Raw genomic sequence first — 27,333 nt, 5'->3', positions numbered from 1 at the left:
AGGAACAACACCGAAAACAGAACTATCCACAGTAGTGAGTAACTCTTACCGTACAAATAGTTTGTGACCATGTGATGAAGGTTGAAGATTAGAATGTTGGAGATGGTCTCTGTAGGTGGTAGCAGAAGCAACTATCCCGACGGAACGAGGATGCCTAAAAAAACTGGGGTGGCCAGTCTCTAGTTCCAAACAGCCACCGGACCCGACGACACGCGGAACGCCTAAGGCAATCCTCCGGGCACTTGTAGAATAGTCCTGGGATGATGAGGTGAAGCGTAGACAAAAGGGAAAATCAGCCGTGTAGTGAAGTACCAGGGGTAAGACAGAGCAGTCCATAGAGCGAAATCCGAGGTCAGTTCAACGTGAGAGCCAGAGAATCAGGAAGAGACAGGGACACAACCAGAGGACGTAGCAAAAGGTCAACCGCAGCCAAGGCAAGGACAGAAACAGATCAGGGGCAAGGCAGGCAATCCAGGAATAACAGGCAAAGGTCATGAACTTGGCAAAAGGCATATGAGAAACTAAACTTCCAAAGAAAAGCTCAATCAGAAGCAGCGTTCGCTTGTTCAGTGCCGCTTTAAGAGGGCTGAGTCATGTGACCTGAAACAACATCTCACGTGACCCGAAGAGAAAAAAGGTCTCCAGCGTTTCCACAGCAACTGCCATTGGCCCGTGACTCGGAACCATGCCGGTGCGGAACGTCGCCAGGAAGCGGGCCAGGGGCGATGCTGGATGACCCTGGGGGGACTTGCACGAAACGGAGCTTGAAAGTGCGGCACACATGCCTGACGTAAGTCTCTTTTGACAAGTTTTCTATTGCCGTGATAACGTTTCCTGACAATCCCTGAACCTACCACTGCAAAACAAGAGACATCCCGAACCTGTGCAGGCTGTAGATGGATCGCCCCTGGTTTCTGGCCCTATTAAACAACAAACAGCCCCTTTAACCATGACACTACAAGACAACCATAAGGAGACAATTACCTTTGACCTAATCACCACCCCTCAATATGGCCTTATTCTTGGGATCCCATGGTTGCGGGCACATAATCCCGTTATTGACTGGACCCAGAGGTCTGTTGTCTTTAAATCCCTGTTTTGTCAAGAACATTGTCTCACAGCCACAGATATTGCCACACCAGCACAGGCCCTGGGGGACCCGGCTCAGTTATCTATACATGACCCACAGGGGATGGAAGTCGATACACCAGGACATGTGGTGGGTATTGTTGCTAATGATATACCCCCCAATTACCATGATTTAGCAGAAGTGTTTGACAAGGGGTCTGTAGAACACCTTCCCCCACATCGTCCATACGATTGCCCCATAGATCTAGTCCCGGGGGTTGAGATACCATGCAGACGTATTTATTCTCTATCTCCTTCGGAAGACTTGATCCTGAAAGAGTATCTACGTCACTCCCTTCAGTTGGGACATATAAGACCATCCAAGTCCCCCGCTGCGAGCCCCATCTTCTTCGTACCAAAGAGAGAGGGTGACCTCCGCCCTTGTATAGACTACCGTCGGCTCAATCATATCACTATCAAGAACAGATACCCTATTCCTCTCATCATGCCTTTACTGGACCGTTTGACACATGCCACGGTCTTTACTAAATTGGACCTAAGAGGTGCGTATAATCTTATACGTATTAGAAAGGGTGATGAGTGGAAAACTGCCTTTTGTACCCGGTACGGCCTCTTTGAGTATACAGTGATGCCATTCAGGCTCTGCAATGCGCCAGCGATCTTTCAGAGGTTCATGAATGAAATCTTCCATGACATCATCGACAACTATGTTATGGTGTATCTGGACGATATCCTTGTGTTTTCACAGTCTCCAAAAGAACACATTGCTCACGTTCGGGAAGTGCTGAATTGACTACGCTCTCATAGTTTATACGCTAAACTGGAAAAATGTCTATTTCACGCCCAGGAAGTAGATTTCCTGGGATTCCACATCACCCCCAGAGGCTTAGCCATGAACACCACTAAAATACGGGCTGTCCTCGATTGGCCTGTTCCCCAAACCATCAAGGAGGTCCGGTCGTTTCTGGGATTCGCCGATTTATTTATTTATTTATTTATTTATTTGTTAACCTGTTTAAGGTTTTTTACAAATCTGTGCTGTGGTGAACTGTGTTTGTGCTACTTCTAAGAAGTTAGACCCAGAACTTACGATACCACTCTCGAATTTCCTTGAAGATCTCTTGCTGGTATTGCAGGCGACAAAGTACTATCACTGGCTTTTGCCAGAGCTACTTCAAGGAATTTAGCTGCCGCTCTGGACGCCTGCAATTAACCGAAACCATATTGTCTCTTCGTCGAGTGTGAGCGGGCACGTGATGAGTGGTGTCAAGTAGGCCCTTCTTTCGTGCGCCAGTCCAGGACATGAGGTGAGTAGGTGACGGACAGATTCTATTTGGTCAGCTAGTCCACAGACCCGGCAGTGAGGAGAATTTGCCAGTGCCCTTTTGGCCAAAATTTCTCTCGTATGCAGAAGATTCAGGCGGGCTCGTAAAAGAATTTTTCTCAGCCTTTTTTCAGGAAATTTTTCGCAATATTTCAGCGGAATCTTTGGGCGGTTGTAAGTAGGTGGCAAATCATTTAGGAATGTGTACGTTAGGATTTTCTCGTTGGTACGTATCCAGTCTTGTTCTAAAAGTTTTTGCTTCACACGCCCAGGATTTGAGATGAGGAGGTCGTCCGTGCAGTGGACTTCTTCTAATTTTTGTCCAATTTTCTTCGCCCAGTTGGTGAATGGTGTGCACTTCCCGTTTTCCAGTTTGTTTTCTAATATCCGAAAAATCGGCAGAGAGTCAGGGGTTCGTATTTTCCTGTAAAGTAGAATCGCGCTTTGCATGCCAACTGAGGCTAGTGAAGAAAGGCCAAGGTCGCGCCGAATGGCTGGCATGGGGGCTGCGATAGGAAGTCCCAAGACCGATTTCCATAGAAATCCTTCCAGTCTCAGCCAAAATTCAGCAGGTAGAGTTAAGTTGGCTGCCATTCCGTATGTTATGGCCGGTACTACCTTTGTTTTGTAAAATTGCAGTACCGGGGTCCAAGAGAACTTGCCGAATTTACTGTCGACAGCTCGAGATTGGGCTGTCAAGGTCTTGATTTTTGCCCATAACGAGGCTTGAAGTGAAGAATCGTTTAAAGTGTTGTCTAGTTGAATGCCCAGGTACTTAAACTCATCTACTACTTCGATTTTATCTTCATCGAGAAACCATACCGGACACTTCTTTGTTTTTTTTTTGCTTTTTGAAAAGGACAGGATTTTAGTTTTGCTTTTGTTTATTTGCAGATTATTTTCTTCCATGTATTTAGCCAGATTTGTTAGCTGTCTCTGAAGGCCCACTGCCGTCTGGTCAATCAGAATTAAGTCGTCGGCATACCACAGTCTTGGGACTTTAGAAGTACCCACTCGCCGTGGGAAAGATCTTACTGATTTCACTGAGTCTTGGAAGTCTCCAATAAACGAGATGAACAGAGCTGGGGCTAACGGGCAGCCCTGTTTTACTCCCCGTTTTGTAAAGATTTGCTCTGAGAGTGTGCCTTGTTGGTTTAGGCGGACTCTGAGTGAGGTGGTTTCATGGAGTGCCATTACTGGTGCGAGAATCGAGTCTGGACATTTCCAGTTGGCTAACTTGGTCCACAGTCTTTCTCGATCAACCAGGTCAAAGGCCTGGGACAAGTCCACCATTGCCATATGGACCTTTCCCGTGCCCCTCTTTGTATTTGCTTTCAGTATGTTCAGAAACAGTAGGTTGATTGACGTTCCTGCTCCCTTCTGGAATCCTGTTTGAAACATGTCGGCTGCCGGGGAGGCACTGGCCCAGACTTTGAAGTGGCGGAGGAGTAATGCTGCGAAAATCTTCCCTATAACATCCAGTAAGACAATAGGTCTGTAATTGGCGGGGGTGTCTCTGTTTCCTTTCTTATAGATAGGTACCAATACAGCCTCTGTCCAGGTTTTGGGAATTTCTTTTGTTTTCTGAATTTGAGTAAATATTTCGCCAATTGCTTGCGCCCATAGTAGTGGGTGTGCCTTAAGGTCAATGTTAGTCAAGCCGTCTGGCCCAGGAGCCCTTGAAGATTGTAATTGGCGGGGGTGTCTCTGTTTCCTTTCTTATAGATAGGTACCAATACAGCCTCTGTCCAGGTTTTGGGAATTTCTTTTGTTTTCTGAATTTGAGTAAATATTTCGCCAATTGCTTGCGCCCATAGTAGTGGGTGTGCCTTAAGGTCAATGTTAGTCAAGCCGTCTGGCCCAGGAGCCCTTGAAGATTTAAGATTGTTGATTGCTTCTGTGATGTCCTCGACCGATGAAAGAGTGATCCATGGGGAATCTGAGAGGACGGGAAGATATAGTGACGTAGAGGCGGGGCGGCGGTATAACTCCGTGAAGTGCAGAATCCACTTTGCCTCTGGGACACAGTTTGCCAGCGCGTTTGCCTTCTGCCCATTAATTGATTTCAGTAGTAACCAAAAGTCTCGAGTGTTCCTTGTGGCACAAGTGTGGAGCATTTCTTCAGCGTCGTTTTGGTACATGAGCAACCGGTGCTGTTTTAGCCATGATTTGTAGGACTTTTGTTCTGCTTGGTAATTGAGCCATGTTTCCGGCGAGTCAGCTCGTATGGCCGTTTTTTTCAGTTTGTTAAGCTTTTTTCTTTTTGTTGCCACTTCAGTGTCGAAGGAATTCGCCAATTTATACAGGCGATTCATTGTGGGTTTTTCGGCCATTGCTGCACCACTAACACAACTCACAAGTCCTTGCACCCCGTTTGTATGGACACCCCTGCAACAGGACGCCTTTGTGGCCCTAAAAACAGCCTTCACCACTTGCCTGATTTTACAGCACCCCAACCCTGACCTCCCTTACGTCCTCGCAGTTGATGCGTCATCATACGCCCTAGGGGCTATTTTGTCTGAAACCTGTGCATCCGGTTGCCTTCCACTCGCAGAAGTTCACACTGGCAGAGAGCCACTACACCGTCACCGAAAAGGAACTCCTGGCAGTGAAGGATACCTTCCAGGTCTGGAGACATCATATGCTGGGGCCAAACACCAGGTTACAGTGTACACAGACCACTGCAACCTCCAAGACCTGGCTACATTCAAGTGTACTTACAGCCGACAAGTGCGCTGGCATTTGTTCTTTTTGGCTTATGATTTTGTGATAAAGCATCTGCCAGGCACCGCACATGGCAAGGTGGATGCCCTTTCCCGTATTCCAGGGGGCGTTTCCCTTTCAGTCTTTCCTGAAACCTTGTTGGAAAACAAACACGTGGTTTGTTTATGTATGCCTCCCGCAGATTTGTTGTCCCTGATCCATCACTGGGCTGCCACACACCCTGAACAACTTCGGGATTGGGAGATAGTCATGCACGATGGTCTGCCCTTCATTCAGGGTAAACTTTACCGCCCACACCCGATACCCATACGATAGCTTTTGATTGGTCCCATTATGCAATCATTAATGGACACCCAGGCCAAAAACGCACTGTGGCTCTGCTCCGGCCTTGGTGCTGTTGGCCTTCCATGTGTAAGGATACTATATCTTACGTGTCCTCTTGCTCTGTGTGTGCACAGTGCAAGAACAGAAAGGGCCGACCTCTGGGATTGCTACAGCCGCTACCCCTCCCATCTAGACCGTGGCAAACCATCACCATGGATTTCGTCACTGACATGCCCAGGGTGAAAGGGTTTGATACTATCTGGGTGGTGGCTGATACATTCACTAAGATGGCACGTTTTGTCCCTTGTACCGGCATTCCCACGGCTTCTGTGTTAGCTGATCTGTTTTTTCATCATGTTTTTTGCCTCTTTGGTTTGCCTTCCATCGTGGTGTCCAATCGAGGCTCCCAATTTACTTCTCGTTTCTGGCGGTCCCTTACAGGTTTACTTGGTATTGACTCCCGTTTCACTTCCTCATATCACCCCGAGACTGACAGGCAAACTGAGTGGGTAAACCAAACCATGGAACAGTACCTCCGCTGTCTTTCACTGCAACATCAACACTCTTGGTACCAGGTCTTACACATAGCGGAATTCACTTACAATAACACTCCTCATTCCTCCACAGGCTAGTCCCCTTTTTACTCTTTGTATGGCCAACACCCTCGCACCCTACCCTTCCAAGATCTTTCCCCCACACTTCCACCAGCCATCTCCTCTTGCATAAAAGACCTAAAAGGTATCCACATTCAGACACTTATACACCTCAGGGAATCACAGGAATCAATGAGACAGGCAGCCGATAAGAAACGAGTATCAGCCCCCATCTATGCTGTAGGAGATAGTTTGGCTCTCGACTAGACATCTTCCTATCCCGGGCTGCAGAAAGCTATTACCTCATTTTGTTGGCCCGTATCGAGTGACTAAAGTCATCAACCCTGTGGCTTGTCGGCTCTCCATACCCGGCACATGGCGTATCCATCCAGTATTCCACACTTCTCTTCTCAAACCTTCCCCGTCTTCGATGCGAATAGTCCTACTGCCTTCGCCAGTGATGAAGGGTACCTCTGTAGAATACGAAGTCAGTGGCATTCTTGGATCGCGAGTAAGCAGGGGTCGCCTTTACTACTTGGTGGACTGGTTGGGTTATGGCCCGGAGGAGAGATCCTGGGAACCCGCTAGTGAGGGAGGTCCATGCTCCGCTCCTGGTCTCTCGTTTTCACAAGAATAATCCCCATAGACCACATGGATGTGTGCCATTGAGGGGGGACTCTGTTATGCATCAAGTCACGAACGTACCATACACACGAACATCTGGTTCTGGTGTATGCCTGCACCCTGGAAGCTCATTCCTGTGGCGGTGCAGACCGCGCTTGCCTTCCGGCGTCACTCATGCCCAGCAAAGCATCAGAGCCTGTGCACCGCGGCACCCCTGGTGCTGTTGGCCCCAGGTGCATTGGGGGTTGCCATGGCGACTGCAGTCGCGGGGGTTCCATCCCGCTTCCTGGCCCCTCACACAACAATGCGCGCCGCGAAGGCGGTCACGTGTCCCTCACAACAATCACGCTCCCGTGATTCATCACCATGCTCACGTGATTCCAACAATCACAGACGGCGGTCACGTGATGAGGAAGTGACGGGATAAAAACAGCCTACACTTGTTACCCGGCGCTTCTCAGCTGTTCTGACAGCGTTTGGCTACCTACGTGTAACAAACCTTGCTTTTTTCAAATTTTGGACCTTGGACCTCGTTTTTTTGGATAATACTACTCTTTGTTTTAGCCCTTGTTGGATGTGGTGTACAGGTTTTTGGACTGCCAACTCGAACTGATACTACTTTGGACTCTGCTTCCTGGATTGTTTTTTCTCCCATCCTTTGGCTTTGTTGTTCTGGACTTAAGACTCCAGTATCAAGTACTTTGCAAATCCTAGCATCATTGTTTTCAAGACCCAGGTGGACCCTGTTGTACAGAGGCATTCTCCCATCTCCTCTATATCAATACAGTCAGAGGGAACAGTTAGGTCAGGAGCTGACATTGGTCATTCCCACGGGTAGGTGTCCTTGTGTGTAATTATTCCTTACATTCACAGTCTGTATACTTGCATACTTAACCTTGTATTTCCATTGCCCCCACCCGGGACCCGGTGTTCTCTGTTCCTGCCACCTGTGGCCCCAATAATCGGTCAGCAAATTAATTTTCTCTTTTCTGACTGGTACTTGGGGACGGAGGTATTCAAATCCACATGGACTCAGATCTTGACACATGCAAAGTGAACGTGCCGCTGGTCCCCCACACCTGCCCAGGCTGGAAAACATGGCGCCCCCAAGCTTTAGAATGCTGCGAATGTGGCAACAATACTAAAACCTCCTGCCGCCAAGCACCAGTGGGGCGAATGGTGCCACGGGTAAGGCAGCATTTTGACACCCAGTATATCCTCCCATCTATTGATTTCTCACACAAATTTTATCATGTGCATTGGGTAAAACACTGGCTTTAGTTACTTCATCACTAGAGGGGCATCTAGATACTTAAAGGGGGGTGGAGCTTGTGGGCAATAGTCACACAAACAGTGGCCTCTAAAGCAGGGTTGCATCCTGGACACTCTTCTTTTTAATTTATATTTGTCTGACATCAGAAATTATTTTAATAAGGCTTTTATTTCCACCCAAATATTTAGGCAAAACGCATCTTTAATGGTTGCAATACACACATGTTTTTACACAGTACCAATAAGCTTGCATCAGAAATGTGTTCCCAATTAATGACCCAAGACCAACATCAATATAAGCTTTTTATTCTTTTTTTTTAAATTTCATTTAGTTTTTACACACTTTTTGAAAACTTATACTTTTACCATTCTTAATTCCTAATTTCCGCAATGACAGAAAAAGAACAGAGAAAAACACTCAAATAACTAAAAAGCAACTGATTGGTAGTGAACTTGCACTTGACTCATCTCATTTAGTTCCTATCTTATGGCCGTTGAGAAAGTTCATTTGCACACTTTCCTTAGTTGCAGTCTTAGTTGTTTGCTGAGTGTGTCTTTTCTGGCTTACTGGATGTGGCATCTATGGGGTCACTCATTCTCCTCACACGGTGTTGTCGTCTCTAGTCGTGTTTGCATTTGGTCAAGGAATCTTGTCGTTGCAATCACTAGTGATCGGCTCTCACCAATGTGAAGGTGCTTCCACCATTCCTCTAGATCATATGTTTGAACTCTGCATCTCTCCTTTCCGAGGCATTTTTCGCGTTGGACTTTAAATTTGGTGCACTGCAAGACCAGATGTTTTAGATCTTCTGTTTCAATTGCACAAAATCTGCATTTCGAATTCATAACAATATTCCTGCGATGAATTAGGATTTCCTTGGTTTCGTAGATGTTCAAACGAAATTTCAGGTATAGCCTTATTAGGCGTTTACAGGGTGACAATATTAAATAGGACGGAAGCGTATTGCGTCTTTTCGCTTCTGGAGGAGTATCCTTCATAGCTTTTTGTGATGACCTTTTGTCATTGATTTCAATCCAGTCCCAGTCGAGCAGTTTCCTCTTAACCAGGTCTGGATTCCACCACAAAGTTTTTTCGTCTGTGCCCAATTGTGCTAGTATCTCTCTGCACTGATGTTTCCAAATATGTAAAGCCGATTTTTCATGTCCTTTTTCCTCCGACAAGAATTTTACAGATGGGAGGTTTGCCTCCACGTGTGTCTTCCTGAATAACGCCAGCTTATTCCAGGTGATTCTTGAATTGAGGGTAGAGACTCCAACTTCATACAATACACAGGCTGTAGGTGTACTTAAGGGGATCTGGAGAATCTTTTTCCAAAAGAGACTTTCACATCAGGCCCATACTTTATAATCACACCCGAACATGTTCTCGACGCCGTAGACGAGAATTGGAGTCACTTTACCTTGATAAAATCTCCTTATCGGCTCGTAGGAAAATTTGCCGTATCTTTGCTGTAAAATGGTACCTTGAGCTATCAGTAATTTACAGCTATTCAGGAGTTTTTTTACCATTGGGGTGTCGTTAATGCTAGAGTTGATCGTGATCCCTAGATATCTTGTATGGGGTACCTGGTTTAATTTATTTACACCTATGGACCACGTTGTTTTTTTTTTTACTTGCAGATCTACCTCTTTGGTTTCCTAATATTAGGATCTCCGATTTGGCCGCATTGATGTCAAGGCCTAAGTCCTCTGTGAAGATTTTGAGAGCTGAAAGTTTTCTTTGGAGGCCAATAGGAGTCTGATCTAGGATCACCATATCGTCTGCATACAAGATATGGTTTATTGGCACTCCGTTTATCTGTGGTGGAAATGACACGACATCGGCCAGAGCTGTTCCTACTTCGGATATATAGAAGTTGAACAAGGTGGCCCCTAACGGGCATCCTTGTTTCACACCTCTCTCTGTTGGTATGGGGTTGGTTAGGTTTCCCTCACGATCTAGTCTCACCTGAATATAGGTGTCGGAATACAGCTCGCTGATAGCGTGGATGAGACTCTCATTGCACCCCCTTTCTTTAAGTTTTTCCCACAGGGTTTCTCTATCCACGCCATCAAAGGCGTTCGCCATGTCAATAAACGCCAGATATATTTTTCGTCCCGTTCTAATGACGTCGATTTTTAACAGGTTCAGGATGAGTAGGTTTACACCACAACCTACACCTTTAACAAACCCTGACTGGCGTTCGTCGTATGTTTTCTCTTCCTGGATCCACGTGGTCAATTGGCTAGTAGCATCGAGGCGAACACCTTCCCCACTACATCCAGTAAGGCAATTGGACGATAGTTTGCCGGGTCTGAGCGAATACCTTTCTTGTAGATCAGGACAATTATCCCAGATTTCCAAGTCTCAGGTATTTTCCCTTCCTTTTTTATGGCGGTGAAGAGTGTGTAACAAAAGTCTGCCCATTCTTCGCTGTTTGCCTTAAGATCTGCGTTTGACAAACCGTCTGGACCCGCAGCGCGAGAGGCGTTACATTTTCTGATGGTAGTTCGTATATCGTCTCTCTCCATTTCGATTTCCCACTGCTGGCTTGTCTCCACTTTTGTCGGGCTCAAAGTTTTTCTTCTTTTAAATAGTGCTATGAAGTGGTTTTCCCAGTCCTTTTCCAGAACTGTACTTGATAGTAGTGCTTTATCAGAGTTCTTTGTGTCATTAATAATGTCCCAAAAGCCTCTTGTGTTCCTTCGATTTAGAGCCTTCAGCATTGCTTCCGCGTCCCGTTGTTCCATGGTTGCCTTGCGATTTTTGCACCAGTTGTTTTCCTTTTTTATCTGCACCATTAGGTCCTCTGGGTTTGCGGCACGTATTTTCCTTATAATTTTTCTTACCTCTCTTTCTGGCAGCTACCTCAGGGTCATATTTGTGTTTTTGTATCACAGGTCTCGTCTGGGACGTTTTTTTCTTGATTTTGTAGATCTCAAAGAACTGTTGATATTCCATTGACCTTGAGGGATTCTGGTCTTGCGCTTCCAGTAGCAGTTCGGTAATTGTCACAATGTCGCACTGATTTATACGCAGTCTTGTTGCGACCTGGGACCAAGGATAGAACTTTTCTCCATTGTTTGCGCTCTATTTTGTTGATGTTATTCCATTCCGCTACCACCATGTTGTGGTCACTGTGTTTAGTGTTAATCACTTTAAATGAATCAATTTCCTGGAATATATTGCCTGAAACAAACATATAATCCAGTATTGAATTTTGGGTTCCTCGTGTCCAGGTCGGTCTAGCTGGAGTATCACCCTTTGTTCCTCCATTACTAGATTTCTAAACGACATCTCATCAAGCCATCGCTCATAGTTTATTTTTTCTCTGCTATTCACTTGTTGCTTTGATTGTGGGTTCTCGATCAATTTCATATTAAAGTCTCCACATATAATTATTGAAGCTTGTGGTTCACTCAGTAGTATGCTGTCAATTGCATCTAAGATGTCATCTTCAAATTTTGAATGCAATTTCATGGTTGTGTTCCAGTAGACATTTAGGATGTAAATGGTCTGATTATCTGATGTTACCATGTTCACTGGATCAATACAAGTCATTTGGAGATGGGGTGAAATGTTCCAAGCATTCTTAATTCTCAGACCGCTTTTTCTGTTTATCAGGGTTCGCTGACCCGACATTGGGCGGCCTTTCTCTTTGCAGATTGCAGGATTGAAAGCTACCTCGAAGCCTTCTACACATGGTGTACTTGTTAACCATGTTTCTTGTGTGCATATAATGTCGGCATTCCTCAGGTGTACGGGTGCAGAGCTCAGCAGATGGGTGAACCCTCTCGTGTTCCAAGAGGTTATCACCAACTTTTCCTCTAGGCATTAACTCATCGATGTTCCATTTAGGGATTTTGCTATCCATCCCCATGCATATGATTCCTCCTCTGTAGACGAGTTGTCCTTACACATCACTCTCTTTGTGTTCTCGCTGTTCTCCACTGTTATTTTAATTTCTTTCAGTTTTATCTCTTCCAGTGAGAACTGTTCACCAACATCCTCGCCCACTGATTTTCTTTTGGCTATGTCGTGACCTTCCATTTTTGCACTGTTATCCAGTCAAGAGGACTACTGTGAGTCTTTTTTGTTTCTCTGCGGGCCATTGTCTGTCGAAGTACCACAGTCTTCTCCTCCCAATGTACTGTCAACCTCGTATACTTGGTAGCCTGCGTTCAACAGTTGTCTCTCGTTTGTCATGATCTGTTCCACAACCTTTTTTCCCACAATGTGTAGCAAGACAAATTTTTGATTCGAGTCTGCTATTATTTCGACCCTTTCAATTTGAGGACTCTTTACAGATCTCAGTGCTGGGATCTTTTGAAATATCTGTAGTACTGTGTATCTCTTTAGCGACGGATCACTTTTGTTACAATTGATTTTTTCCACCAAAATTCTATATCCAGTCGCTTTGTCATTGTTGGTAGATTTGTTTGTATGATCAATAGGATTAGAGGTTTCCCTCCCACTTTCTGAAATTGAGGTTGCTGCCGCTTAGGCCTCCTCTATCAGTTCGTCTGTCGAATCTTTCTTGATTGACTTGGTTGCTGGTCCCGGTGTGTTACACACCATTGGTTTTTGTTGACCTTGGATGCTTCTTATACGTCTCTCTTCTAACGTAAAGAAGTGTTTAGCAGGTCCCTCATTAGGACACTTATTCTTTAGGGGGGAATCTTCTTCTTTTGGAGTTTGAGGCCATGAGAAGGCTCTCTCGCCTGGTTGCCCCTTTTCTCTCTCAGGCTCAGTGTCCGACGGGGTCTTGCCTGTCACGATCGGTTCTCCCTTCTTTTTATCGTGTTGGTTTTTTACATTGCCTTCCACGTCACTCTCACTGACGCCTTCAGCGCCCACGTCATCAGTTACCGAAGAGCTATAAATTGATATATTCAGTAGTTCTTCGTCCTCATCATCATTTTCAATCTCCACTGGGGCTTTTTGTTTGACTTCTTTTTCCGTTATCTCTAAGGGCTGAGTCTTCCTCATTGAAGGCAATTCAGCAACCGTTGATCCGTCAGCCTTACTGGACTCTCTAGTGCATTTTTTGCTATTTGGGCCTGTAGGTTCAGTGTTGTTTACTGTGATAGTTAGCGCTTTTATGTTCCGAAAGAAGTTCGCTGTGCTTCGAGGCTTTTTGTTCTTCTGTATTTGCTGGTTTTTGGATTTCTTTTTACATTTACTCTGTTTTGGAGCAGTGACTCGGCCTTGCGTGTTTAGGCCGGTGCTCTCTTTTAATTTTTTGGAATCAAAGATGTCAAACCACTCAGTTTCATTCTTTTTTTCGGTCATGTCGTCAGCTTTGGAGTTTACTAGAGTAGTCCTCGCCTCATTGTCGTTACCACCTACTCTCGGCTCCTCCACAACTTCATTCTCACTTCTTTTGTCTTCCTTTCCCTTTTGTATTGTCTCCGTAAGGTCAATTTCATCCACCCTCCCTTCTTTTGGTGATAAATCATAGGATGTGGTCATCAAGATTCTATCACTCTCTTTAATCTCTTTCATGGTGGCTTTGTTGTTCTTTCTTTTTACCTCATTGATTTTCACTTTGTCTTCTGCACTAGGAACCTTTTTTTAATTTGTGTCTTTTGGACTGTCACTCAACACAATGGTTATCTCAGAGTCTATTTCAGAACAACAGTTCTGAATACTTTTTGGTTTTGTGAGCAGAGAGTTTGGTTTTGACGTTCTGTCCTCTGGTACAGGTTCATTTTTGTCGTCTATTGAGTTCCCCATGCGTCCTGTTTCTGCATTCTGCTGGGTTTTTTGGGGGACACACGTCCCTACTTCAGCTGTTCTATGTTCTCGATCTTTTTGGAAGAGCATTAAAGCTTGTTTCGTCACTTCTGCGAAGAGTCTTTTGTCTTCCGTTGTCGTTTTTAAAGATTCTCTTAGTGCCGTTAATGAAATGTCATTGCCTCTTCTGGTTGTCACAACCTGAGCCGTCATGTCTCTCAGATCCAACTCGAGTTTTACAATTTTTGAGTTTAACAGGGCGACCAAGGTTGTTTGGTCCCGGAGGCTTTCATTTAGATTTTCGTAAAGTTTGAGCAATGGTGCTACTGCTATTGTTGTGGCTGACATCAGTGTCGGGCTCAACTTTCCGACTATGGTCTCCACTAACTTCTTTTCGTCCATTGCTGTTTCAAGAGTCACCGAATCCGAATGTTAACCAGGCTGCGAACTTCTCTTTTTAGGAGACGGCATATTTTCTACGTCATCCAACACGGCTGGACCTGGTTTTGTCACATGCTTGCTCGGGGACCCCGGTTTAGGCGTCAAACTCTGTCTTGAGTTTCTTTTAAATCTTTTGTTTGCATCTTTGTGGTCGGAATTCGAGCTTAGCTTTCTCCGGCTCCTTTTTTGTGAGACCAAGATCTCATCATTTCTGGCCTCAAAGGATGGTGTATTTTCTTCTAGAGTCATCCATGTCAAGTAGACTCTTTTCCTTGGTCATTTGGCCATCAATTTGTGGAGATTACTTTCCACAGCAGGTTATTAATGAGCTTTTTCGATGTTTTGACAAGTTGGAATTCAATTCCACTAGGTCTCTCAGGAGTTGATCTGCGAGTCCTACTGAATCTCTTCTACGAGGCGGCTCGGCCGTTCCGTCTTTAGGTGTTCCTTCCTTCCATCGCGCAGCACACACCCACTCCTCGGTGGGGGCCTCTTCAGTCACCCCGATGTTCAGTTTTCCGATTGATTCTACATCAGGGGGTTTTATAACTGAAGAGCTTGTTTTGTTTGCCACTAAGTCATCTTTTTTCGTCTTTTGGTCCTGGTACTTTAAGTTTTTTCCGTTCCCCTTATGCATTGAGGTCACTCTTGTCCATGCTAGGATCTTTAGCGATGAACCCTTGTGGGGTGGTTTAGACGACTCATCTACGTGATCTCCTGAGAGCCTACTTAGACGTCTTTCATGGCTAGGAGATGTCTCAACTGGGGTGACTGGCGTCGTTAAGGCGGTCTCCTCATTTGGCACACCGCATTTATTATTCGGTTGTTTTCTTGATTTTTTTCATTCCTTTCATCATTGGGTGTGGCCTCCTCCTCTCGTGTGATATCAGAATGATTTCTGGGCTCCCCGAGGACTTCTGGAGGGTCACAATTTGAATTCCCGCTTGCCGACCTCCTCCTACCAGAGACATGTTTGCACTCATCACTCCTAGCATGCAGTGGTGGGTAGTTGCTGTTTGTTGTTGACTCGTCGTGGGCATGGGCACAATGTACCATCACGGTGCATACTTCCAGCTTGGACTCACAACCCACTTCACCCCCCCTTATTGCGTGCTGGTCATCTTGTTCTGCCCTTACCAAGTCTATAGTTTCCATGATTCTTGCCGGGGTGGGCGAGGGACTGTTGTTTCGTTTTGATCCATTCTCACTCTCGCTTCTCACTCTCTGCGACACCCACTCCGCTGACTTTTCAGTGTCCCTTACAGGCAATTCATCTCCATCTTCCTCATCCTCAAGCTCTGAATCGCTTGAACTCACATATTCACTATCTGTGTCCAGTTCATCGTTGGCTGCATTAGTGTTGTCTGCGTCTTGGTTTGGCGCCACACGGTCATTCCACGCTTGTTTTGGGTTGTTATGAGTCTCGCATTGGGGCGGCATGGCCGCGGTCATCTCACATTGGGGCACAGTTCTCCCATCATTCCCCCCCCCCACCCCCACCGGTGGCATTCCTCCTCGTACTGGGGGGGGGATGTTTGAATTAAATGTTTGGGTGTTTGGAGCTGCTAACCCTTTTATTGAGTTGTACTCATAAATACAAGAGACTCTCTGTAAAAAGTAGTAATAACCAAGCTCGAGAATAATGTGGGTAAATCATGAGCCTGAAACAATAAACATCTCCCTGATTATGAACGGTATGTGGACGTTTGATAAAATGTACTGTAGCCACTTGACTGAAATGCATAGAGGACGCACTTTAGAGAAGATCCCTTGGCTTGGGGAACATCTCCTGCATGGAATATCTTTATTCAGAGGTCGATTTTCATACTTGGTTTGCCAGGTAGAACATGAGCACTCTTATTTGGATATAAGGCCTTAGGGAAACCCCAGTATATTTCTGAAATGGCTGAAAGAGGAGCTCTGGGTGAACCAGTTAAGACGGGTGCTGGGAGATCGCATTAAATTCCAAACTTTGAAAGTATTTGTAGAGTATGTAATGAAAAGGGAAGGGTGGGGTCACTAAGGCATCTGCACCCATTTAGGGCTCTGCACAAAGACTGAATAAAATGCAGAGGAGATTTGTAGAGAAATAGGAGGATCGGAAAGATGCAACATGCTAGCTTGGAGCTTTAAGGGGAAAGGAGGGTGCCTTAACTTTGGCTAAGTTTGGACTTTGGTTTAGAATTTGAAGCCTTAAAGACATGTGAAATGTTTGTAAACCAATAAAACACTATTTCAACAATGAAGAAACTATAAATGCCTATTGTTACGTCGTTCTTTATGTTTAGAAAGCTAGCTAATGTGTCCATTTTCTTTTACAGCTTTCTAAAGTCTGCACAGAAAAAGCAAAAAGTAATGAATTGAAATGCCCCAAGAATGACTTTACTTGGAACAAAAGGGAGGTCGGATGCCTCATGGAATGGAAGATTCTAGAAGCCCAGTCTGGTCAGGAACTGGGGGTGGAGTAAGCTACGGATTAAGAACATTATTTCTATTCGTGTCAAGGTAACGGAAGAAGGAAATGCTTCTGAAAAATTAAAACTTAAAATACATACACGGGTGAGCAGGAGAGCCAAAGCAAGTTCGCATTTGGATAAAAAAGTAATTCCAAAGTCAAAGCTTTTTATTTATAAAGATTGCAAATAGTAGAAAAACATATCAATGCATTGAATTCGAAAAACACTACATGCCAAGGTTGGATGCAGTAACCCTAACAACATGTTAGTATGCTGATTGTGAAAAGAGCATAAGACGTTAAAGAATTAAGATTCTTCTGGGAACACCCACATGGGTGAAGTTATCAAAAACACAACCTGCATGGACTCACAGATGCGGAGAATCGGAGCTCCTAAACAGAGCTTTCCTTTGCACACTGTAATTATAACCAGGAGCGCACTGAGAGATGAATATAGAGAATTCTATACAAAGGGCTGACCCTGCATTGAGGTTAACTTGCTGTGGCATTCTTGCAAAACACAATCCAAGCTGGAGAAATGAAACCCCCAGAGAAACCTTGCCTGGACAATGAATGCCATAAAAGCTTCAGTTTTAAAACCCATCCTGCTCAAAATGAAAAAACCCACACAGGAGAAAATCCTCATCAGTGCACAGAGTGTCAGAAATTCAGTCAGAAAAAATATCCAGCTCAACATGAGAGGAGCCACACAAGAGTAAATCCTTATCCGTGCATTCAATGGCAGAAAAGCGTCAGTTGGAAAAGCAAGCTAACTACTCATGAGACAAGCCACACAGTTGCCAAGCCGTATCGGTGCTCTGAATGTCAGAAATGCTTCTGCCAGAAAAGCCACTTAACTACCCATGAGAGAAGTCACACAGGAGCCAAGCCATATCAGTGCTCTGAATGTCCAAAATGCTTCAGTCAGAAAAGCCACCTAACTTCCCATGAGAGAAGCCACACAGGAGCCAAGCCATATCAGTGCTCTGAATGTCCGAAATGCTTCTGTGAGAAAAGCAAACTAACTACCCACCAGAGAAGCCACACGGGAGCCAAACCTTATAGGTGCTCTGAATGTCAGAAAAGGTTCAGTCACAAATGCAACCTAACTACCCATGAGAGAAGCCACACAGGAGCCAAACCGTATCGGTGCTCTGAATGTCAGAAATGCTTCAGTCAGAAAAGCCACCTAACTATCCATGAGAGAAGCCACACAGGAGCCAAACCGTATCTGTGCTCTGAATGTCAGAAATGCTTCAGTCAGAAAAGCCACCTAACTACCCACGAGAGAAGCCACACAGGAGCCACACCTTATCGGTGCTCTGAATGTCAGAAATGCTTCAGTAAGAAAAGCTACCTAACTACCCATGAGAGAAGCCACACAGGAGCCAAACCTTATCTCTGCTCTGAATGTCAGAAATGCTTCAGTGAGAAAAGCAAGCTAACTACCCATGAGAGAAGCCACACAGGAGCCAAACCTTATCAGTGCTCTGAATGTCAGAAATGCTTCAGTGTTAAAAGCAACCTAACTATCCATGAGAGAATCCATACAGGAGCCAAACCTTATCGGTGCTCTGAATGTCAGAAATGCTTCAGTGTGAAAAGAGACCTAACCACCCATGAGAGAATCCATACAGGAGCCAAACCTTATCAGTGCTCTGAATGTCAGAAATACTTTAGTCAGAAAAACCATTTAACCACCCATGAGAGAATTCATACAGGAGTCAAACCTTATCAGTGCTCTGAATGTCAGAAATGCTTCAGTGTGAAAAGCAGCCTAACTAAACATGAGAGAAGCCACACAGGAGCCAAACCTTATCGGTGCTCTGAATGTCAGAAATGCTTCAGTGACAAAAGCAGCCTTACTAAACATGAGAGAAGCCACACAGGAGCCAAACCTTATCAGTGCTCTGAATGTCAGAAATGCTTTAGTCAGAAAATCAGCCTAACCACCCATGAGAGAAGCCACACAGGAGCCAAACCTTATCAGTGCTCTGAATGTCAGAAATGCTTCAGTGTGAAAAGCAGCCTAACCACCCATGAGAGAAGCCACACAGGAGCCAAACCTTATCGGTGCTCTGAATGTCAGAAATGCTTTAGTCAGAAAAGCAGCCTAACTACCCATGAGAGAATCCATACAGGAGCCAAACCTTATCGGTGCTCTGAATGTCAGAAATGCTTCAGTGAGAAAAGCAAGCTAACTACCCATGAGAGAAGCCACACAGGAGCCAAACCGTATCGGTGCTCTAAATGTCAGAAATGTTTCAGTGATAAAAGCAACCTAACTATCCATGAGAGAAGGCACACAGGAGCCAAACCTTATCGGTGCTCTGAATGTCAGAAATGCTTTAGTCAGAAAAGCAGCCTAACTACCCATGAGAGAAGCCACACAGGAGCTAATCCAAACCTCATTGGTGCTCAGAATGTCAGAAATGCTTCAGTCACAAAAGCCATTTAACCACCCATGACAGATTCAAATAGGAGTCAAACCTTATCAGTGCTCTGAATGTCAGAAAGGCTTCAGTGTGAAAAGCAGCCTAACTACCCATGAGAGAATCCATACAGGAGCCAAACCTCTCTGAATGTCAGAAATGCTTCAGTGTAAAAAGCAGCTTAACTATCCATGAGAGAAGCCACACAGGAGCCAACCCCTATCGGTGCTCTGAATGTCAAAAATGCTTTAGTCAGAAAATCAGCCTAACTACCCATGAGAGAATCCATACAGGAGCCAAACCTTATCGGTGCTCTGAATGTCAGAAATGCTTTAGTGAGAAAAGCAAGCCTAACTATACCTGAGAGAAGCCACACAGGAGCCAAACCGTGTCAGTGCACTGAATGTCAGAAATGCTTCAGTGAGAAAAGCAACCTAACTACCCATGAGAGAAGCCACACAGGAGCCAAACCTTATCGGTGCTCTGAATGTCAGAAATGCTTCAGTGTGAAAAGCAGCCTACCTAAACCTTAGTGCAGCCATGTAGAGAAAGCCTTAGTCAGTGCACAGAATGTTAGAACATCCTTACCCTCCCCCCTGACTTTATAGGCTGTTACCATTCACTTCCCCTGATTTCCCCACATTCATATCACTATAGTACTGGGACAAGGAAGAGGCGACTAGGAGTAGTACATACTAACTTGTCATTGCACCACTCTGGTACTAAGATGAGGAATGTTGAGGGTCAGGCATTACTATGGTCAGGCAACGCCAGCAACCTCTGAAATTATTGCAGGTGTATAAAAGGAGAAATCAAAAGCAGAGTGGAATTCGAGATCCAGGTGGGCAGGAGAGCGTGGCAATCTGAAGTGGAGCAGGCAGAATATGGGCCGGTGAAAAGGACGCAACTACTGCAGAGATGCCAGGAAGAAGCTGAGGCCACAGCGGGCCGCAAAAGTGTCAGGAGCTGTGCAGAGTCCTATGCCATGTGTTCCCTGTTGGGAGTGGTCACAACAAAGATCTCCCTGAGTCCGCCGACTGCTGCAGGATAATCTTGAGGAAGCAAGCGCTGCTCGCCGAAGCACCCCAGGAGTGAGAGAGGAGCCAGCAAGAACCTGAGAGCGAAACCAGAGCACCTCAAGGAGCGGACGCACACCGGTGAGTGACAGGGAAGGAACACTCAGGCCGGGCCACTCCAGGGGCATGGTGTGTGTAACGGTGGATGCCGGTCAAGTGAAAATGCATAACAAATGGGTCTGGAGACCAAACATGAACTATTGAATACCGACCAAGTTGCCATCATGAGTTTTGAATGATGAACTGTGGAAAAGAAATGAGTACATCGAACTAATGAAACAGCACGTGATGTACATTTGCAAACGAGATGAATTTAAAGAGACAGAATTAAAAAAGCAAAATACTATTGGATAGTTGGATAGTGTCAAAACAAAGTGGTAACCAGGAGAAATACCACAAAGGGAAGTGTGCGAGGGTCGCATGTTGGTAAAGTCAAGAAGCTGTTAAAGTGAAACAGGAACATATGTGGACTAATGACACAGATACAGAAAGGAAACCTCTTTTGTCAAGGAAGTCCTATGAGAAAGAATGAACTGTTTCACAGTGTCAAGGCCTAACCTGTCATGGGTAGACCTTGTGGTCCGAACTGCCCCTAGACAGAGGAGCCCTGACTTGGAGTAAACCAAGCGAAGTCAAAAGACCGAAGCTGGTCAGCATAAGATTGTTCAAGTGACGGAAAGAAAAGGCAGAAGAGCTGCCTACTTGGAGGAAGGGAACCCTGAGCCGTTTTTGTGAAACTCTGTTGAACTTGGGGAAGGGAACCCCGATACCATTTTGTGGAACTGTGTTGAACTTGGGGAAGGGAACCCCGAGGCCATTTGGTGGATCTGTCTTGAACTTGGGGAAGGGAGCCAAGAGCAAGCCAGAAGTTGGAAGAAGCTCAGAACATTTGTTTGAACACTATTGCTTTGGTTGCTGATATCCCTACCCATTGTTTAGCTTTAGTTGTGAGGGCAAGTCTAGGTTTCAGACACAGACAGACTTAAATTGAACTTACTGACTCAGACTATCCTTACTTTATTTAGGTAGAAAAATTCCACCTTGCTGTTGGAGGTAAATCCTCCACTTTACCTCCAAATGTATGATTCATCGGTTTGTGAAACTGGTAGTAATTCCGTTACCAAAAGAAAAGTTGGCAACTGGATTACCACCACTTTTTTCCTGCACTGCCAAACTTGTAGTAAGGCCCATTTTCTTGCACAAATGTAGGGGTTTAAAACTTTTCCAAGAGTTTTTAAAACATTTAGCTCACATGCTGAGGAAAAAAAGGGAGCATATGGGGTCCTGTAGGGCAACACTAGAGAGTAGCAGGGCGGGAGAAGTGGCATCCAATATGGCGGACAGATCGGGTGCAAGCCAGGGCCATCCCCCTGCTGCCAAAGTGATTCCAGGAGCAGCAACAAATCCCATCCCTGCCACAATTACATAACGTAGTTCAATACCATAACCACAAGGATAGCACAGGGGCAAAGCGCTGGTCTTAGAAGCAAGACGACACAGAGCAACAGGGTTCGAATCCCGGATCCGCACTTAGAAACCGAATTCCGGTATGGTATTAGGCACTTTATAAAAAAAACAATAAAATAGTTAAAGCCCATCCCAGGGGGAAAAGGAAGACAACTTTACAACTGAAAGAGCTCATTCAGACCGTGTCGGTTGTTAGAGAAGCTTCAGCCCTGTGGTTGAAGAACATTACAAGGAACATTATGGAGGTATTCGGGACAATGAGAGATGGGACAGGTGGATGTAGTAAGGAGGAGTCAATAACATGCAGTGAGATCGGGCTTGAGAAGAAGAAGAGGAGGAGGAAGGGGACTCCCCCATAACAGGATTTATCAGAAAGGCAGGAGGAGGCCAGGATGTCCAAAGACAGGCTCAGGAGACAGAACAAGATTCAGGCAAGGAGGCCAGCGGAGGAATAGTCAGGATGACAAAGAAGAAGCCCCCAAACTTTGTAGAAGGATGGTGTCTGGCCCTGAGTATGCCTGGGGTTTTAGGAAGGGTGGGGTGTCTACTTCTGACCACCTCAATCTGACGGGAACTACACCTACCTTTAGCTGGATGTGTTGCCAACAGGAATTGCTTGGTAAGTCTTGTAGAAATAGGGGTGGTAATAGGTTTCAGGAACCCCTAGGAAGCCTGCTATGAACAACCAAGCGACTTTCAAGGGTTCAGAAAATCCTGGAAAGCTGACAATGCATCTGAGAAGTGAGACCGCGTAACTTCCTGTGAGAGACTTGGTTTTTGAGCTCATTATTTTTCTGATCAGCTTATTTGACTTTCATGTAAATAAATCCTGGGAACTCGAATTCATGAGTCCTGTCTTTTTTGTAGCCTCCTGAATGAATTGATGATGCTGTACTTACCTCCATTCCCCTTTAATGGTTTTGCTGCGGCTCTTTTGCCTTGCATTTCTGTGTGACTTTTCATTGCAATGTGTGGGTTCTTGCATGTATCCTCCTTGCTGTTTCCCTCCGCCCCTCTCCCTTGATACTTATCTAACCTCAGTGCTCTGTAAGAAAGGCATGGTATTAACAGTAAACACAAAGACAATAGCTGTAAACTTCAAAAACCTTTATTTTACTTTCAGCCAGGTTGGGGTAACTTCTGACTAGCCCTAATCCTAACGTGAGTAATCCCGACCATAAAATAAATGATAAACCAGTCCACGTCAGTGCAGTCAAAATAAAAAGGCCTATACTAAAAAATAAAATAATCTAGCCCTCCTTCTCACGTAACAAGTGTGTAATGGGAAATTAAAAAAGATAGTGTCACAAAAGAAATGTCAGAATGCCTTAAGTAACCGCTCCCTTCCCCACGTTCAAAGGCACGGGGGTAGTAAAAAAGGACAGGTGGCTGGCACAGTTAGTTCTATCAGATTTGGCACACTCTGGTTTACTGGAATAACATAACAGTTCAACAGATCTTTCAGGCCTCCTCCACCTTGTCATCAACGTAGAATTAACTTCTTAACAAGTAATGGATGACAGTACCGCACAGGCTTCTCTCTGCCGGGCTCGAACCTGCTATCTTTTCTACACCTTGGGATTTCCTTTCCCAAGTTTCAATCCACTTAGTTATAATTTAGCTTTTCCTGTCAAAGACCTTTGCATGATCACTTCGACTTTCCTTAAAACAATTTCCCAGTTTTCACAACGTTCAAAAACTTGCAACACCAAGGCTTCTTGGTTCTTGTAGTTGTACTTGTAGTTCTCACAATGTTCAATGTCTCTGTGCTTCTGCCCTCAAGGCATTCATAATGTTCACATGTTTCTGATTTTCCATTGATCAGCTTGCGCTCCCAATTGCGATTTACTTTCTAGCATTCAGTTTAGTGTGTAACATCATTTCAACTGCATTAGTTCAGAGTCTTTTGAATGAGCCTGCATCTCCGTGGCTTCCAACAATACAGCCAAACTTTTCAAAGTCAGTGTAAGGAGCTAGCAAACCCTACTGCAGCCTCGTCCTCTATTGCACCCACCCAGTCCCTTTATGGGGCCTCAGCTGCACACTTCACCGCCAAAACACAGGACATCCTTTCATCTCTCTCCTCTGCACCCACTCTTGCACCATCATCTCCTGGACCCCCCTCCCCTCAGCTGCCTCCACCACTCCCCCTTCTCTCCTCCTTCTCCCCTGTCACACCTGAGGAGGTTTCTAGACAAGTCTGGTCTATGAAACCCTCCTCCAAACAGGTGGACCCCTGCCCCTCCAAAACCATCAAGGACAACATTGACTCTAGCTCCAGCCTTGGCAAACCTCTGCAACCTATCCTTCGGCACTAGAGTCTTCCCCACTTCTCTCAAGTACTCTCTTGTGCACCCTCAGCTTAAAAACCCTCTGCTGACCCTTCCATTCTGGCTAATTATCGCCCAGTCTCCATCACTCCATTCTTGGGCAAACTCCTGGAGAACTTGGCTCTCTCTCAGCTTACCCTCCACACCTAATCTGTTGGTTGTCTCCATGACCATCAGTCTGGCTTTAGAGCATCCAGAGGCACGGAAACCACTCTTCTGAACACCCATGAAGACCTGCTCTGAAACCTTGACTCCAACTCTCCCTCTGTCCTCATTCTCCTTGACCTCTTCTCTGCTTTTGATACAGTAGACCACAACATCCTGATCTCACGTCTGTGTGATACCCTGGGCATTATTACCTTCTCCATTTGTGGTGTCCCCCAGGGATCTTATCTATCCCCCTGGTTCTTCAATGTCTACATGGCTCCTCTGTACCACAAAATCTCTGCTTTTACCTCCAACATTCAGTGCTATGTGGATGACACACAGCTCTCTTTCAGGCTACCCTCTGCCTCTTCCTCCTCCTCGTTCATTCTTGACTGTCTGTCCACAATTCAGTCCTGGTGTGCTGCTAACGACATCTGCCTTAATGCCAGCAAGACCGAGATCGTCCTCATTGGGACCTCTGGTTCCACTTTCCCACTCTCACTCTCCTGCGCCCCCACCCACCAGTGAGGCAAAATATCTGGATGGTCATCTTCGACTCTGCTCTCTCCTTCTCTTCTCACATCTTGGACATGTCCAAAAAGTCCCACTACCAACTGCACCTCCTCAGAGGTATTCTGCCTTTTCTCACCTTCCCCCAGGGGCTCATTGTCTCCAGAGCCCTGGTTCTCACCAGACTTACTGCAACAGTCTTTTTCAATCTTCCTACTTCTACTCTCCGACCTCTTCAACCTATCCAGAACAGAACTGCAAAACTTATCCTTGGCCTCGAGCCCAGGGACAGCATTTCTCCGGCACTGAAATCTCTCCACTGGCTCCCTGTGGCTGCAAGGATCAAGTACAAGATCCTGTGCATAGTCCACAAGGCTTTCTGAGGCCTGGGCCCTTACTATCTACAACGCTATCTTCCCAAATACTCTCCTTCTGGAGCCCTTCGCTCAGCCTCCTTGAACTCTCTGCGGGTGAGCCGTTTCTCCAACAGAGATTTGGGGGTAAATCCTTATCCTCTGCAGGTGCCTCCCTCTGGAACAGCCTACCTACCGCTCTTCGTCTTGAGCCGAACCGCCTCAAGTTCCGGAAACTCCTCAAGACCTTCCTCTTTATCTCTCCCTCTCCCCTGCTAACCTTCTTTTCGCTTATTTCCCTACCTGCTCAGTTAGCTGAATGATCGCCTGGTGCCCCTCCAGAACCCCACAGGTCTCAGGCTCCCCCGCCAGTCGTGCACTTGCTTCCGGGCACCTGCACTCTGCCTGGCACTACTACAAATGCCCCATGATAGGGGCAACCACTCTGCACTTACCCTGGCCCCTGCTGGACTGGGCACACTGTCCCCCTCTCCCTCCCATGCACTTCCTGTTCTGCGCACCTATTCAACCTGGATTGTTCGAGGCCTAGCAAGTCTGTCTGTCCTGTCTCCCCCCATCATGGTCATGCTTGAATTATGACCAACCACCAAGCAATCTGAAATGTTTGCCAGACCAGTACTGTAGTTGATTTATCTGTATGTTCCCTCCCCCCCCCCCCCCTTTGTCTCCCCTCACCCTTTGTCAAGCACTTCAGTAGTAGATATGCCTCTGGCCTAGTATGCTAGTTATTGTTGTTAGATCATTCGGAATCTTCAAGGCCTAAGAATGATGACTGTATTTCCTTGTTCCCTTCCCGCTTTGAAGCAGTTCACTTGTGTATAAGCGCTTGCCAAATAGACAATTGCAATAAAAAAAAAATTTGCAAGCCCTCCACCAGGACCAGTCTGTTACCTTGTATCTTTTCTCATCATTCAGTAATAGTCGTTTGCATTCAGCGTTTATCATCACAGATGTAAACTTCAATTTGCGTTACTCTCTCTCTTTTGCTTTGAACACAGACCAGACTCACTGGTCGTGCTAATCGGGTTCCTCTTAGCGACGCCTTTCCTTTAATGCACAAGGCCGTTGCCAGCATCTCCCTTTCGCCTCCCCGACCTCGTCTCCTGTTCAGGGGGGTGGGGAAGGGTGAACCGCCTTGGAACATTTGGAAGGTATGCTCCTCCTTCTCATTCAACTTCCATCTCAGAACACTTACAGCCTCTCGTCAATGCAGGATTCGCGCTAGGTTCTCTCATACTCCTGGCAAATGTCGCACAGTCCTTTCTACTTCCTGTTTTTTGCCAGCCTGGTTCGCCTCAGCTCTGGAAGACTTGTTCTCCAGCATTGGGTCTTTCATAGATTCAGATGCTTGAATATTCCCCGTCGTCAGACTGGGAATCCTCAGTGATTTAAAAAAATAGGTAGGGACAGGGGTTAAATGAGCTGTTGGAAAAGGGGAATCCCATGTCTCGCCATCAGGTGTTTCTCCCCCACTGCAAGAGAACCCCCTACCCATATGATCCTCCCTCGCTTGTACACCCCCAGGGTCGGGATCCAAAAGCGATGGCCCTTTCCTGGCCACCTGAGAACGAGATACCGGGTGACTAGGATGTGAAACGCCCACTGGTTTTTCACAGTTCTAAGCCTGTGAATGACAGAATCCCCCACTCTCCTCCCAATTTGTGACGCCAAGAAGGGACGGCTTTTCACTGATGGCGCTTGATAATTCAATTATGAATATATAACTGCTTATGTGAAATAAGGGCCTGTCTATTGTTGGGGTGCCAAAAGAATATATAACCCAGACTGATTTCAAATTTGTCGCGTCTTTTGCAAAAAAAAGATGACAATTCAAAGTATTGCCAAATCAACCACTAAATGGTTACATGTGGCATAGTCAATGGTGAGGGATCATGGGAGTCCAGACTAAAACCCCTGTACACCCTGAAGAGGGAAGGTCAGAATATGCCTTCTGTCCTGAAAGACCCTCCAACCTGAAGACGCATCAAAGACAATATGGCCGCCAATCACATGAGCTCGCATCAGTTCCCGCTGCTCCTACGATGGACAACTACCACGAAAGATACCCTCTCAGCTGGCCCTACAACCCTGCAGCTGTACGACCTCTACCCAGAGTGGAAGAAGCTGCATCGGAAGGAGATGGAGACAGCTATATGGATAGAATCGACTAACGCGCTGAACAGCCATGCCTCAAGTCGTTAGAGACATCACAACAACATAGCTGCATTAGACAGGAAGCACACGTGCCATCCGCACATTCTGAACATTCCCACACACAACTACACAAAGAACACACGTGTACAGTTCTGAGTTAGAGGACAGTGACATATACATACTGTCTGCACGTTTATTATTTTGCAATTAGGCTTGCTGCAGCAACACAGGAATGCAAGAAGGGCTTGTGTAAATGCTTG

General features: G+C 45.8%; 1 pseudogene; it reads left to right on the top strand.

Moving 5' to 3' along the window:
* LOC138452966 (zinc finger protein 208-like) overlaps positions 1–27,333 on the top strand; it is a 300,800-nt pseudogene that overhangs the window by 47,003 nt on the left and 226,464 nt on the right.

Source organism: Ambystoma mexicanum, chromosome 4p (genome assembly GCF_040938575.1).
Source record: "Ambystoma mexicanum isolate Mex_15411 chromosome 4p, UKY_AmexF1_1, whole genome shotgun sequence".
Lineage (NCBI taxonomy): Eukaryota > Metazoa > Chordata > Amphibia > Caudata > Ambystomatidae > Ambystoma > Ambystoma mexicanum.
Note: the sequence above shows the minus strand (reverse complement) of the source record. Positions and strands in the feature narration are given on the sequence as shown.